Below are 15,192 nucleotides of genomic sequence, written 5' to 3'. Positions count from 1 at the left end.
CCCCATTATGTATCTGCAGCTTTGAACTACAATCAATTAATTTAATGTTGTAAATCAACCGTTTAAGTTGTTAAAATTGCTCCCGTTCCATAATTTCCCTTCTGTCTACTTTCGACATGTGAAAGTTTTAAAACTGTTTCATCATTTAAAGGTACAAGTCAAGCTTTTGCCGATTTAGGAGTATTTTAGATAAAACTTTAATTGGTTCGCTCGGAAGGTTCACTACAACAGCTTTCCAGAGAAGTCTACTGCTTTATGATGGCGGCTGTTTACTAACGCCGGCGAGTGTCATTTTGCATCTAGTTTTCTATACATTCGCTACCAACGCCGCTGAGTCTGTCATTTCACATCAAGTTCTTTATACATGTTATATCTACCGTAGCATTATGTGAGCGTAGTTTGTAGCGGCTGTCGACCGCAGTCAAGTATTGTTGTTTTTTTTATCTAGCGGCATGAGATTAGCCTGAGCCGTGAGTTGAGTATTGATGTTTACTCACGGTCCATTCCTCATTATTGCGTCCCTGAAGACCGCGCTGACTGTGTTTTAGTGCCGCTTTACTTGGCATATTTCAATAACTGGAATTTGGATGTTTGTGAATCGTTCTCGAATCATCCACGGCCGAATCGCGAATAATCTAAGAATTGTAAATTTCACACACCTCTAGTGATGACAGGCCGAGTTTTATCACAGCATTTAATAATAATTAAGCAGAGTCTGATAAAAGAATAACTAAAATTAAAATGGAGGAACCGTTGGTCCCCTTAAAAAAGTGCATTACAGGTGAAAAAAAATTATGTTGTATACTTAGGTGTTATCTAATGAGTTTATTTTATGTGAACAAGCTTATCACTCAGTTTACTTATATGAAATCAATATTCCTCATTAAAATTCATCTTAATTTTTTAGATTACTTTTAACGTAAAGGAAAATGCTACTGAAAAAAACAAAGAACAACATTGGAAATTTAAGTACAGCATGCTGATAAAAGGTGGAAATCACAACAACGGATGTGTGCCTCTGAAAATGTTCATTCCAGGAGCTACTGTGCTTGAGCTGGGGCCTACTATAGCAATCTGTTACAATGACGTGTCTGCAGCTTGATGATAAATAACATTTTGGTCACCACAGCACAGGTTTTGGTCAGCACACACACAGAAATTTCCAAGCAACAATTGATAACTCTATTAACTCATAACTCAGTGCACTAATAAGGGCAAGATGATGCCATTTCTGATGTTGTGTTGACTTGTAATTTACGACTGACCAAATTTGTTGGTTATTCCTAATTGTTAATTTTGCCAGATATGGAAATGGTGGTTAGCCATGTCATGGAATCAATTAGGTCAAAATGTGCAACAATCGGGTGTAGGAAATACCATCAAGTCATCAAAGATAGAAATTGTGACAATGTATAATCCATATTTTTTAAGATACAATTTGTGGATTTTTTGTTTCAGACAAACACCTCAGTGCGATTCCTTACAACAATACAGCAAAAAAAGAAAACTTTGCTACATCCCTGTCATGTTGCCAGTGAGGACTCCATTTATCAGCAGGGCATAGTTCAAGATCCATACCAGAGAAGCAAATTTATCACTACAGCAGCTGGGTAGGGTCTAGTGATGTATCGTGTAGCATGACCCTTTATTAATAATGAATGCTTGGTAAACTGTAAGCCACCCTTGGGGAAACAGGAACTGCTTTAAATCACAGTCCTGCACGGTATAGTAGGCAGACTGCACTGCATTGGAAACCTGAGCTCCATCCTGAAAGACCTAGGGCTGATACTTTATCACTTTTCTCATTCACGGAGAGACTGTTTATTTTGTCAACCTGAAAAACAAGACATGTAATAGAGCAAGATATGACCTAAGTTAAAAGAAGTGAAAAGAGAAGGGAGATAGAAGCTTATTCTTGGGGCAATAAGCTTTCCACTTTTGATCGTAATCTAGCTAGTGTGTCTCAACAGACTAAGCAGCTGTTCACTGCTGTATATGCACCCAAACAGTCAATGCGAAATGCAGTGAAATATGTTTTTTTGTCCTTCCAACAGCTTACGCTTATGCTACGTTGTAGTGTTGGAATCCTAATAATGATAAAAATGGTTAAATAGGGCTGGTATTTTAAAGAGCACATTTTCAACATGTTTTGATGTTTTGGTCTTGGACACAGATATTGTGCAATCGATTACTGTGAGGATTAGACTCAAAATAGAACTTTACAGTTAGCTTTTTTTCCTAGGCCACAGTTATTTGCATGCAAGCTCTTTTAAAATAATAAGGTTCACAAAACTGTAGACCACAAAAGGCAGCATAAGTATTATCCTGCATCATGACATTGAGCTGGTTTGAATAAATCACTTCAAGATCTGAGCTGCTCTCTCAATTAGAATGCAGAAAGGCTTACTCAAAGTAATAAAGTTGAAAATACAAAATTCAATACCCGGCCAATTGTACTATTTGTAAACTGACTAAACCTTTTTGAAAATACGCATGCCTAAAGTTGAACAAAACAACCAGCACAACTGCTGGTTGCTGCCAAACATCGTACTCCGTTTTTTCCCTCTTGTGCTTTAAATTTTAACATTTATATGGATGCAAACTAAACAAAATCAATAACTAAAACTGTTTTAATAGTGATAATTTATCACGAACAGATTTGTGGATGGTAAAAGAAAGTATGCGTTCGAGAACATCAATAATGTTTGTAAACCTGTTTCAAAAATGTGTGGAGATAAAATTGGCAGACAGCAGGAATGCTGCAGTTAGCATAAAAGTCAGAAATACAAAAAAAGGAAACACTATCAAAAGACACAAAAGAGTATCCCTGTGGGACAATCTAAACGAGAGACATGGGGCTTTAAGATAATACAGCTTCCTCCCTGCAAAGGAGCTCTTCAGCGAGAATACCCAGCATTCCACAGATAAAACCCCGGCGTTGTCTGCTTGGGATGGGCTTAGCCTGGCCCTTTAGCTGCTTATGATGGGATGGGGAAAGACACCGGAGTGCTGGACTACAGCTCAGACAGGGACTCTTCAGCCGCTTACTGTGAGCAGGACAGGGCTTTAACCTCTAAAAAGCTTCTTACATAGACATATTTAAGGGGGTCCCCACTTAAAGTTGGTGGACCCACAAACCTTGTCCAGCAACTTAATCAACTAGTAACTTAGAAACATTTGTAAGGGTCTTTTGCATTTATTAAACAGATGCAAAAATGGCAGCCAAGTTTTACTAAAGGACTATTGGAATTTTAGCTTGATTTTTCCTGGTCAAAATGAGAGTGAAAAATCTGCTACAAGTACACACTGAAAGAATGACCCCATATTTTGTAATAAAGCTTTATGGTTTGACTCATTGACAAATGAGTTAAAAGCTAAGTAGCTCTTACTCAATTTTCACCCACACTTAAAAAAAAAATTGCAAAAACAGTAGACAAGGAGGAAAGTCAAGAGTTTATAGCCTGCTTTTGTAAGCAAGCCTTGTGGGTTTTATTCTAATCTCAGTTTGTGCGGCAAACACAATGGTAATATGCAAGACTGGTACATTCAAGTCTGGAAACAGCAACTAGTGAGGCCTGAGACACTGTCAGCTGACTGTGTGATGTGGCAGGAAGTGAATGACCCAGTGACACAGACAGGCAATGAATGGAACAGTCGTTCTCTACTTTCTCACCCCCTCGTGCCCTCACTGCTTGACTCATAATTTAAATTCACGATAGGTTCACTGTGATGAAGCAAGTTATGATGTCAGCGGAGTGTGTATGTGCGTAAGAACAGTGACTCCCTGAATTCCATTTGCTTTGAGGGATACATGTCATGAGTCAGTGCAAAGCTAAGCACCTTTTGTCTTCGACATTACCATGGGAGCAAAAAATGCTGCATGTTAAAAACTCAAATAATACTAGTACTATAGAGCAGTGCTTTCAACCTTTTCTGAGTCATGGCACGTTTTTACATTGGAAAAAATCTCGCAGCACACCATATACCAAAAATGTTCCAAAATTACATTCTGTACAGTATATTTAATTATAAAATACTTGTAATAATTCGTCAACAGCGCTCAGTCTCTCTGTTTTTATTTTATATAGCAGTTAGGCTTGAAAAGCTCAGAATTATCAGACGGGGGGACTTTAGCAATGTCTTTAACCGCATCTGGGCCGAGTATCTAGCTGACAATGGCTTTGGAGGCAGGTAGTATATGTCTCTGCCACAGTGTGGGACTTTCTGGATTGAGCAACAAGTTCAGCAACAAGGTAACTGGCTTTGAGGGATTTCTCATTTATTTACTTTTGTAGTTTTTAATTTTAAAAAATTGCCTGTTTCTCTGTTTTCACGAAGGCAAACAAAATAGTCCATCGACTTGTTTTGAAGCGACGGTTGGATACCTGCTCGTGTCGCATTCAAGAGCTCCTCGGATTTCTAGCCACCTTGTGGTCCTTGACAATGTGTTGAAATAAAACACAGGTAAGACAGACGGTCGTCACATATGGATAAAATGGAAAGGACACTTTCGCGTAGTATATCGACACTTGACGAGTCCAATCAAATGATGTACAGTAGGCGTGCAGGGGTCCACATTGTTGCTGACAGCCAGGTGGTTTATGGGAAGAAGTCAGAGCAGTTCTTGAACGCGACACGAGCAATATATGCTCATCTGCATGCGACCGCAACCTTCTACCTATTTCTTCTTTCCTAGCGCAACTCCTCCCGATGTTATAAAAAAAATGCGATATTGAATAATTTCTCGTGGCACACCTGACGATCTCTCACGGCACACGAGTTAGCCACGGCACACCGGTTGCAAAACACTGCTATAGAAACACTGCAGCTGATGAACTCCATAGTTATAACTACGGACGTCCCGATCAGATATTTGGATCGGATCGGACGCCGATATGGGCAAAAAAATGTGCATAAGTATTGGATCGGCCGACACGGAAAAATTCCGATCCAGACTTCCGATCCAGTTTTGTTTGAAGTCCGGTCCGGGTTTTACAGCGCACCGACTTACATAATCCATTCCTGTTTTTGCTTCGGTTTCCTTAAAATCCGGTCCGTATTTTACGGCACACCTTCAACACACTACATTACCGTCTCCCAATTTACCGAGAGACTTTATCGGTAAAAATGTCAGCTGTGTGGGATCATTTCACCTTAAAGGACGACAAATACGAAGAGGCAGAGTGTAACATATGCCACAATAAAGTCAAGCATGGTGGTAAAGCTGTAAGAAGTTTTAATACAACCAACCTAATCAAGCATTTAGCGAAATACCACCACAAACAATATAAGGCGTATGTTGAGAAAACCGAAGACACAAAGAAAGGTCCTACGCAACTATCACTGGCAGAAACTTTTCCTATGCTAGGCCTGAACGATATTGGAAAAAACTATTGTTGCGATTTTTTTGAGGTGTGCAATATATTGCGATATTATATTGCGATAGTAAAAAAAAAAATATATATATATATATATATATTTTTTTTTTTTCACTAGATGACTTGAATAGCTGTTTGGAAATACTTTACATGACACACCGTGACCACAGTGTATTCATATAATACCGTTTCATTTTTGAATGATTAAGATTGCTGTATTATTATGAAGGGATCCAGGAAGCCATGTCTGCACAAAATAGATAATTTATTGAACACAATATTTGACACTTCAACAGCAGCAAATACATTAAATGACAAATAAAAGAGCAGGTGCATTCGTCCCCTAAGTTTTTGACAAAATATAACAATAAATAAAAACCTCTGTAAAATAACAACAAAGTTGTAAACATATTTGAACAAAAATATTAAATATGACAAATAAGAGTTGTTCACAAACTATAACAATAAATAAAAACCTCAGTAAAACAACAATAAAGTTGTCAACATATTTGAACTTAAATATTAAATCTGTCAAACAAAAGTGCAAGTGCATTAGTCCCCTGAGTTGTTTACACAAAATATAAGAATATAAAACTGCAAAATTGCAACAAAGTTGTAAAAATATTATCAAAACTTGATGTGCAGCTGTACTATAGTTATTTGAAAAATACGATTTACAATTAATTTAAATATAAAAGAAACAGAAACTCAATTGAACTTGTAAATAATTGAACTGAATAACAGCAAATAACTGATGAATAACAGAACCATTTTAACTCCCAAATTTCCTGCCTTCCTGATAGCTGTCACATGAATAAAAAGAAGAAAAGACATTCCTGCAGCTGTGTTATGTATTTGTCTGCATATCGTCCACCTTCCTTGCTCAGCAATTCTCAACTGGGTCTCATAGGTTTTTGGCCAAGACTACTAGTTTATCCACCATTGCAGGCTTGAGACAAGAACGTTGGCACGTAACAATGTTCCTACCTGTACTAAAAAGCCTCTGATCGGAAGCTCGTAGCAGGAATGCATAGATACCTGCGTTTTAATTGGTCCCACATGTTCGACGGATTACTTCTTGTTGAGGCAACCACGGCGAGGCACTGTCGACAGGGCTGTTTTTTGTTCCTTATATTCTTGTCGATAGCCAAAATACTTCCAAAACTACTTTTGGAGACAGTCTTCCCTATTCAACGTGTTGCTTGCTTGCTTGCTTTCACTTTGAAAACGGCCCCTCCTCCCTCCGCTCTGCTGTTCGGCCCCTCCTCCCTCCACTCCGCTGTAACAGGGGAGGGGGAGGAGCCGATGACTGCGAGCCGGAGGGAATGAGAGGCTGTGCGCTCTCCTTCCCGCTCCTTCCTCAAAACAAACGTTTGTGGATTTAAAAAAATGAAATGAAAAAACTATTGCACGACCTTGCGATGGGACTATTGCGCATGCGCACATCGCGATGGCGATGTTTAAACGATATATCGTTCAGGCCTATCCTATGCGTGACAAACTGGCACCCGACAGTCCCAAAGCCCAGGGAATAACAATAGTCATTGCCGAAGAATTCATTCTGGATGACGAGCCATTATCTCTCGTGAGTAAAGACGCACCATCCAACACTTAGAACCACGGTACAACATGCCCAGCCGTCATTACATCCTGGAGTGATTCGGCCGTGGAAGATTCGAGAACGATTCACAAACATCCAAATTCCGATTATTGAAATATGTCAAGTATAGCGGAACTAATACACAGCGCGGGCTTCGGGACGCAATGAGAAACGGACCGCATTGAGTCCCGAGAGTAAACATCATTCTTGTCATAGACGCAGGTAATGCCACTGCTCAACTCACGGCTTTAGCTCAACGCATGCCGCTGGATAAACACAAGAATACCTGACTGCTGCTGACAGCCGCTACAAACTACGTCAACATCGTTTTACTGTAGATAATAGATATCATATGTATAGAGAACTAGATGCATGATGACAGACTCGACGGCGTTAGCAACATTGAAGTATGGAAAACTAAACGGCCACCATCTTAAAGCAGGAGACTTCCCTAGTAGGCTGTTGAGAACCTTCCAAGTGAACCTAATTAACTTTTTATCTAAAATACTCCTAAATCGGCAAAATCTTGACTTGAATCTATCTTCAAAACAGTTTTAAAACTTTCACATGTTGAAAGTACACAGAAGGGAAATTATGGAATAGCAGGAGCAATTTTAACAACTTTAACACTTGATTCGCAAAATTAAATGAATTGAATGTAGTTTAAAGCTGCGGATACAGAATTGGGACTTGAGTATTTTATTTACTGTTTTAAAATGTTAACTTGCTACTGAAATAGTCGTTTATATAAACCTGAGAGGCTTTTTATACAATTTTTGTAACTAATGCACGAAACATTAAAAGCATCTAATAGCTTGGGGGGGTTGTGGGATTTTCCACTGAGGTTGTTTGTGTGTTTTGCTTTTTTAAGACAGTTTACAATGTTATTTGCACGTTTTACTGACTGACTATGTCATTTCTGTCATTTATAATGTTTTGTGTTTGTCATTGAATAAACAGGTCAGTTTCTTGTTACCAACCGTTGTGTGTTATTCAAACTAACCTAATTCAGCTGGCTAGTTGTTATCAAGAGTACTAAAACCTTTTTCAACATGAGTCTAACAACTAAGTAAGGAGGCTAAATAACTTTAAACTTTAACACATGCTCAGATAGGCCGGTATCGGTATCGGCCAGTATTGGTATCGGATCGGAAGTGCAAAACAATATCGGTATCGGATCGGAAGTCCAAAAACCTGGATCGGGACATCCCTAGTTCAAAACATTATTTGAGATCATTTTCCCCCTTGATTTTGGTGAAAAATGACCAACCTTTAGATGTATGGGCTTAATAAGAACAAATGGTAATATTTACCTAAAGTAAATTGAATAATCTGACCCATTAATCTGTTAACCAGTCTTTAACACTCAAAACAAGATGGAAAAAAATATTCGGATTGATTTAAGAAAAATCATCAGATTGAAACGTTATCAATTTGCAGTGTGAAAGTTAGTACAAGTCAATACAGATTTATTTTTGCATTGATCATTTAGCCTATCAATTAATTAGGTTAATATTGGTGAGAAATTAAGCCCTGACCCCCGTTCACCTAATCAGTTTGGTTTTATTAATGTCCTGTTCCAGGCAAAAAGTGTACATGCAGGTTATGCAGTTACAGCGTCCCCACCAATATTGAGACCAAACCTACGTCCTTGTATTGGAGCCATTTCAAGGTGTAGGGGGAAATTCTAATTGCAAAGATGCTATGCTTAATTGTAAAGAGTTTTACTAGTTTCGGTGAGAAGGTGAATAGTTTTTTTGTTGTTGTTCGTGAACTACTTTGCCACACAAACGCGGTTCCATTTAGCTTAGCAAGGAGGGTATGAGAGACATTTTTCGAGTCTCCCAGAGCTCGTGAAACTTGGGGAAAAAAGTGCATTTATCAATGTTTCGTCAGCCATGATAGCATATATCCGTCCGCTGTAACAGCCCTACATTTTCTGCTATTGAATGCGTGCACTCTGACCCGCCACTCGGCGCAAATTCATTCAAACTGGCTTTTCCATCCAAGACGACCGTCCACCACTCACTTTTGCCTAAAAGTCCGATCCAAAATACACTAATGCTTCGGATGGGAGAAGAAGGACAGGAGTCTGTATTGGCTTAGCCTCTTTATTGTGGCAACAATGATAAAGAAAAAGAATAACAAAATAACAGCGGACTTCCACGACATGCGACCGCTATCTCCTTCTCGCTTCCCTCTACGTCACAGCTCCCCATCAGATCGTAATTTTTTTTAAGGTGGCCCCGTATAGTTCCGGACATTACAATACACAATGAATGGGTTGCCGCTAAACCCTTCGCATTAGGCTGCCGTTAGTTTGAAACTGCCTTAAAAAAATAAAATAAAGAAATAAAACATCTCTTTTGCCCGGCTTGGCGGGCTTTTATTTTGCTGTGGCGGTGCGCCACAATATTTAATATGTAGGGGAAACCTTGAAAACAGAAATACAACGGCATTGCGAAAAGAAACAAAAATGTATACATTTTTATACTCCACAACACTTCGGGAAAATGTGTGAAAAGTGGGAAAGGGAGGGAAATTTGTTTAGGGCAATGTGGAGTAGAGCTGTCCCGACTAGTCGACATAGTCGACGTCATCGATGACGTAAATCCGTCGACGAGCAAAACATCCCGCCGACGGTTAATGAAGGGTTTAAAAAATATATGCGTGGAAAGTTCAGAATGTTGGACGCTCTGTATGCAAGCGGGGAAAGCGGCACAAAGCCAAAAAAGCGCACCAGAGTGTCCAAAACATTGACTTATTTCAAAGAAACAAAGGAGGGTACACTCTTTTGTCCTGTCTCTTCAATGCCAAGCTTGGCTGCACGTCGGCCGTGAATAAACACCTAAAGCGCCGTCACCCAGTTTGTAAGTCCATCTAACTATCTCACGACATGTTTTATTGAAGTTGCTAAGCCTGTCACGATATGCAATGAGTCCATTTATCGCACGGCAAATAAAAATGAGGCCGGTAATTTTCACGGCTGTCTTTTATCGCTGCACGCATGCGTGCGTGCGTGCGTGCATGCATACATTGGTGCGTGTGTGCTGATGGCATATGAGACTCCAGTTCCTTTCTCTTATCAACACGCCGTAGAATTAAAGTTCAGACATACAAAATAAGAAAACACATCTATATTAAACACTGTAACGTTAGCACTGCTACACTGAGGTGAATGGGGGAAAAAGGCAACTTACTTTAACCTGCTATAAAACATTGGCAGTCGTCTCGTGAAAGCAAACTTGCTGTTAAAAGGTGACACTTCAAACATGAAAAATCACTGGTTAACAGCATTTGCAACTGGAAAAAATGACCATAAAATCTATTACTGACAATACATGCAATTACAAAAAGTGCTTTTTTTGCGGAGTGTAAAGCTGAAGTTAGCGGCTTAGCAAACGTACATCCGGTGAACATTTCAAAATAAAAGCATGTCATGTTCTTCATATAAATAGCAATTTCTGGAGTTAATCCCACATACTTCAAAATTCAGATTCTACACTAAGAATACCTTTAAAATGACACCCTTTATGAAAAATCTGATTGGCAATGAATAATTATTATAATTATTATAATACTATTATATATAGTACTATACTATAATATTAATGCTAGGTGTTTTTTTAAGAATCTTTTTGAATCATGTTGGAAAGGGGAAGTCAGTGTTCTGAATCTGTTTACATTCCATTCTTTTGCACTAGTTAATTCTATCAGCATTTAAACTCGTTTATTTTTTGATTTATGATTGTTATTTACGTGTTTATTTGTACTTAAATAAATAATTTACGTGTTCCAATATGTTTTTGTGAATTGGTAAGAGTCAACAAAAATTTCATTGCTAAATTAGTAAAAAAAAAAAAAAAAAAAAAAAAAATTAATTATTAGATTAGTCGACTAATCGTAAAAATAGTCGGCTGACTAATTGGGAGAAAATTTGTCGTTTGGGACAGCCCTAATGTGTAGTTAGGGCAATAGGGCAAAAAAAAAAAAAAAAAAAAAAAAAAAAGACTTTTTTGGTATCGAACTGACACTCAGTATCGTCAGATTCTCAAAATCAGGTGACTCGGACTCAAGACTAAAAAACATGCGATTGGGACATCCCTAATATGTAATAAAAAGATGGGAACAAAACTGCAACAAATTTAATATGATGAGAATGATGTTACTAATGCACTAGATTCTATTGTTCAACATACAATCCACCACAGGTAAGCTTTATTAAATTACAATTGAACATCTACTAGGGTTGCACAATTAATCAACCTTTTGTCATAATCACGATTAAATTAACTTTTTGTCAATACTGACATTTACAATGCACGCTCTGAGCATATCTAATCAAGCACCTCAGAGGAGAAGGCGAACACATGGTTAAAGACTTCATTAAGCTGCCTAAATAAGCAAGTGCACCCTGCAGCACTTTGTAGAATGGTGAGAGGGAGGAAAAATTAAGAGCAATAATTGGAGATGAGGAGCATCATGGTGAAGACCTAAAGCCGCAAAAGGGATCAGCATTCATTGTTTGGACTTGTTTTTTCAGATTCAGGACAAATGACCAACCATTGGAATATTTTATATTCCTGTGTTTTTCAAGCATTTATATTTAAAATTCTAACCAATTTATTTTACCGTTTTTTTCCCGCTCCACTGAAAGTGGTTTACACGTTGTTGAAAAGTTGTAAAAAAAAAAATATATATATATATAAAGTTTTCACTAACTTGATGAAAAAGTCTGGTCAATAATCATGACTGCAATGTTGATCAAATAAAAATAATCATTTTGGCCATAACTGTGCAGTCCTAAGAAGAACTCTGCTGAGTTGACAAATTTTCAGGCTATAATGGAATGTCAATAAGTCACACACAATGTTGTCCAGTAGGGATGGATTCGAGCACATGATCGGAAATCGTGCCGATCGCGCCGTTTTCCAGAGGAACGTAATCAGGTGAAAAGGACCAGGTTTTTCTGCTTCGTGTTTGTACAGCCTCTGACCTCCCTCCTGCCAGCGAAGCAGTGCGACCAAACGTGTTTTTGTTCTTGGTCACCAGCTGGTGTTTGGTACTTAAAGTTAACGATGATTGATAGGTTTGTAGCTTTGATCTGGGAGAGAAGGCTTGGTAGCTCTACGATCAAAGGCGCAAATGTATCAATCATCATTTAGTTTGTTACACACCTGTCTAGAGCTGAAACAATTAATTGAACAATTCAACTAGCTCAATTTTAAAAATTGATCGAGGCCTTTTCTCCGCCTCGAGGAATCGTTTAGTTTTGCCAGCTCTATGAATGACGTTTTGCCCGGGCTACTTTTAATGCGGCACAACGCACTGACGTCACGTGAATAGAGGAAGAAGGGAGAGGCGGCGGATAGATTTGATTTAAAAAACGCATGACTATAGAGGTAACGACGAAGAAGCCAATGAAAGCGAAGAGAAAAGCAACAAGAAAAATCTGAAAATGTCAAAAGTGTGGGAGCATTTCAAGCTGGAGAGCAAGGTGTTTCATGTATTCACTGTAAGACAGCGCTAGCATACCACTACCCCCACAGGCCCCGGCTACCCGCGGCCCAATTGTGCACCTACACTAAATTATGTGTCGGTGCACCTGAAGAAAAAAAAGTCAGGTGCAATCAATGCAAAAAGTGTGGCGCATTGGCTATATATATATATATATATTTTTTTTTTTATGTGAGCACAAAACCTATGATGAAAATATGTGATGGCATATTGGACAGTATAATGGACAATAACAAAATCTGTTTTTGGATACTTGGACTGACAACAAACCAAATGCTGTCTGACACCAAGGGGTTAATCCTTAGAACACATCTGCTCCAGTTCAGTAACTTCACTATAACCGCTTGGTTTTATACTGCATTTCAACATCCGATATAGTCCAGGGATCCACCTACACCCCTTGCGTTCTGAGCTTGTACAACCATTTTTTCTTCCTAGGGAAAGTGGAGCTGGGGCCACTCAAGTATCCATCAGGACTACAACTGTTGCTAACATGACCTAATGGAGAAGGGTTGGCCCTTTGCCAACACTGGCAGCATTGTCCGTTGGGCACAAAGCGAGACAGAAGCTAGGAAGTCAAAATTTAATGTGTGTGTGTTTCGGTTAAGTGTGTGCATATCCCCTGTGGCATTTGGCCTTTACGTTTGTCTACTCTTGGGGATTCATAAACACACTCAGGTCCAGCGATAGTGAGGGATTGCTCCTCTATCTGCTTAGTGGCACTAATCAGCCTCAGGGGCTGATGCAGTGCAGAACTGCAGATGCATCCAACATGGCAGTGAATGGATCAGTGGCTTCCCACTAGACTCAGCCATGTGGCCTATTCAAAAAACAGTCCTTTGTTTAATCAGAACGATACCTCTAGCAGCGAATTAACCAGCAGACCCCAACTGGTCTAAAAAAAAAAAAAAAAAAAATCACAAATGCAGATACAGAGCACAGTGAAAAAAGAGTGAAGGGTAAAGGGCATTTTGTCCTCCCCCCAGTCTTTGCGCCATGAACAAAAAAAGGTGGGAGCATCTGCTGCATGCATTCAAAGAACACAAGAAAGCAAGAAAGGAGCCATTGACTTGTTCATATGACCATATTCAGTGGATACCTAAACTAAGCTCCCAGTTAAAACAAACAAAAAATAATAATTACAAAAGGTTATTATCTGGTGTACAAACTATTATGCTGGAAGAATTATAGTAGTTTTGCCAGTTACGCAAAAAGTGTGTCACTGTGCCATTACCACAACTAATACAATTATTAATTAAACAGACAACACAAAAAGAACATGTAACAGTTGTGTGTGTGCTGACAGTTCATGTAAACAGGAAAAATAACTTTGAATATACCTTTTGTTGTGATCAAAAGGATTACTTTTGTTTGGATATTTTTTGTTTCGACATGAATACATAAAGAACAGAATACATAAACAAATGGACATCTCTGTGTCAAGAGTCGCCACAAGTAATCAGCATACTATTGCTCGGGTATGGAAACATGGGACAGGCTGATATTTTGGGAACCTTTCTAGTTCTCACACACAATTTTGCAACATAAAATGACAGATTTCCCACAGTGCCTTATAAACCTGGCAGGCTGCTAGGCTATTCTAAAAACAAGTTCAAAATTCATGTCAACCTAATTTGTTTTAAATTGATTAATTCCTCAACAAACAGGGTGGGCTGCCAGTGGGCTTTTCTAATTTCTACCACCATAATTTCTAGGGAAACCCTCAAATAAGTACTGATCCAAAATGGACCAAGCAATTTTTCATGGAAAAATTATTTTCCCCCCCAAACAGATAGCAATAGGCTCAAGCCTGTCGAACTAAATTACCATGACCGCAATGGACAGTGCTAATCAATCAAAACGCAGTTATCTCAGGGACTGCATTGATCTGCCATTCCCAATGTCATGTGTCTGAGTCACGTATTGACAAACTCAAGCTGGCTACCATCCAAGGTCCCTTAGGGAGAAGTTTGACCTCCTTATCACACACATGATGGATGAAAACATCAAGTCAGCTACTACAAACACTATAGCATTCTAACTTCTACAAGGTAAATCCCTTCTGTTTTACTCAACCATGTGTTGAGTCGTCGTTTTGACCTTTGGGCAATCAAACACGGTTTTTTGAGCTTCCACTTTATGTATATTTCACAGCAGGTCACCAACCTCGGCTGCCATGGAGGGACAAGTGCTGAACAAACTTCATTTTTCAATATGCATCTGTTTTTTTCCCCTTCATGTTTCATGGAATAGCACTTTCTAAAACAGAATCACCCTCTCATTTGTCTCTTCCACTGCCTCCAATACCAGCTCCCCACTGGCCACCCCCTGAAGCCCTTCTTCGCTCAATACCACAGAACATTTGGCACATTTCCTCTAATTCAGTCCAGATGCCAGGTACACTGAGGAGAGCATAGAAGTATTAGCCTGGAACTCCAGACTCACCGCAGTTCCAGCTATAGAGTCTGGGACCCAGCTCCTTATTGGCCTCTCGAGCCCGAACGAAATCGTCCATGCAATCAGATTCGTTTATTTGTTTGACGTGTTCTTAACGAGCAACGTCACTCTTTCTCGTCGGAAGTCGTCTCCACAACAACAGAGATGGCGAACAGGAGAGCCGAAAATATGTACCTATCTGCGGTAAATTCAGTTTTAAATGACCAAAAACACATTGAGTCGCTAAAACCAACAGTCTGT

At 39.0% G+C, this 15,192-nt stretch overlaps 1 protein-coding gene across 1 annotated transcript in view; it reads right to left on the bottom strand.

The window, feature by feature from the left end:
* si:zfos-588f8.1 overlaps nt 1-15,192 on the bottom strand; it is a 94,404-nt gene that overhangs the window by 63,949 nt on the left and 15,263 nt on the right.

This window comes from Corythoichthys intestinalis, chromosome 7, assembly GCF_030265065.1.
Source record: "Corythoichthys intestinalis isolate RoL2023-P3 chromosome 7, ASM3026506v1, whole genome shotgun sequence".
NCBI classification, from domain to species: Eukaryota; Metazoa; Chordata; class Actinopteri; order Syngnathiformes; family Syngnathidae; genus Corythoichthys; species Corythoichthys intestinalis.
This window is presented reverse-complemented; position numbering and strand designations above follow the sequence as displayed.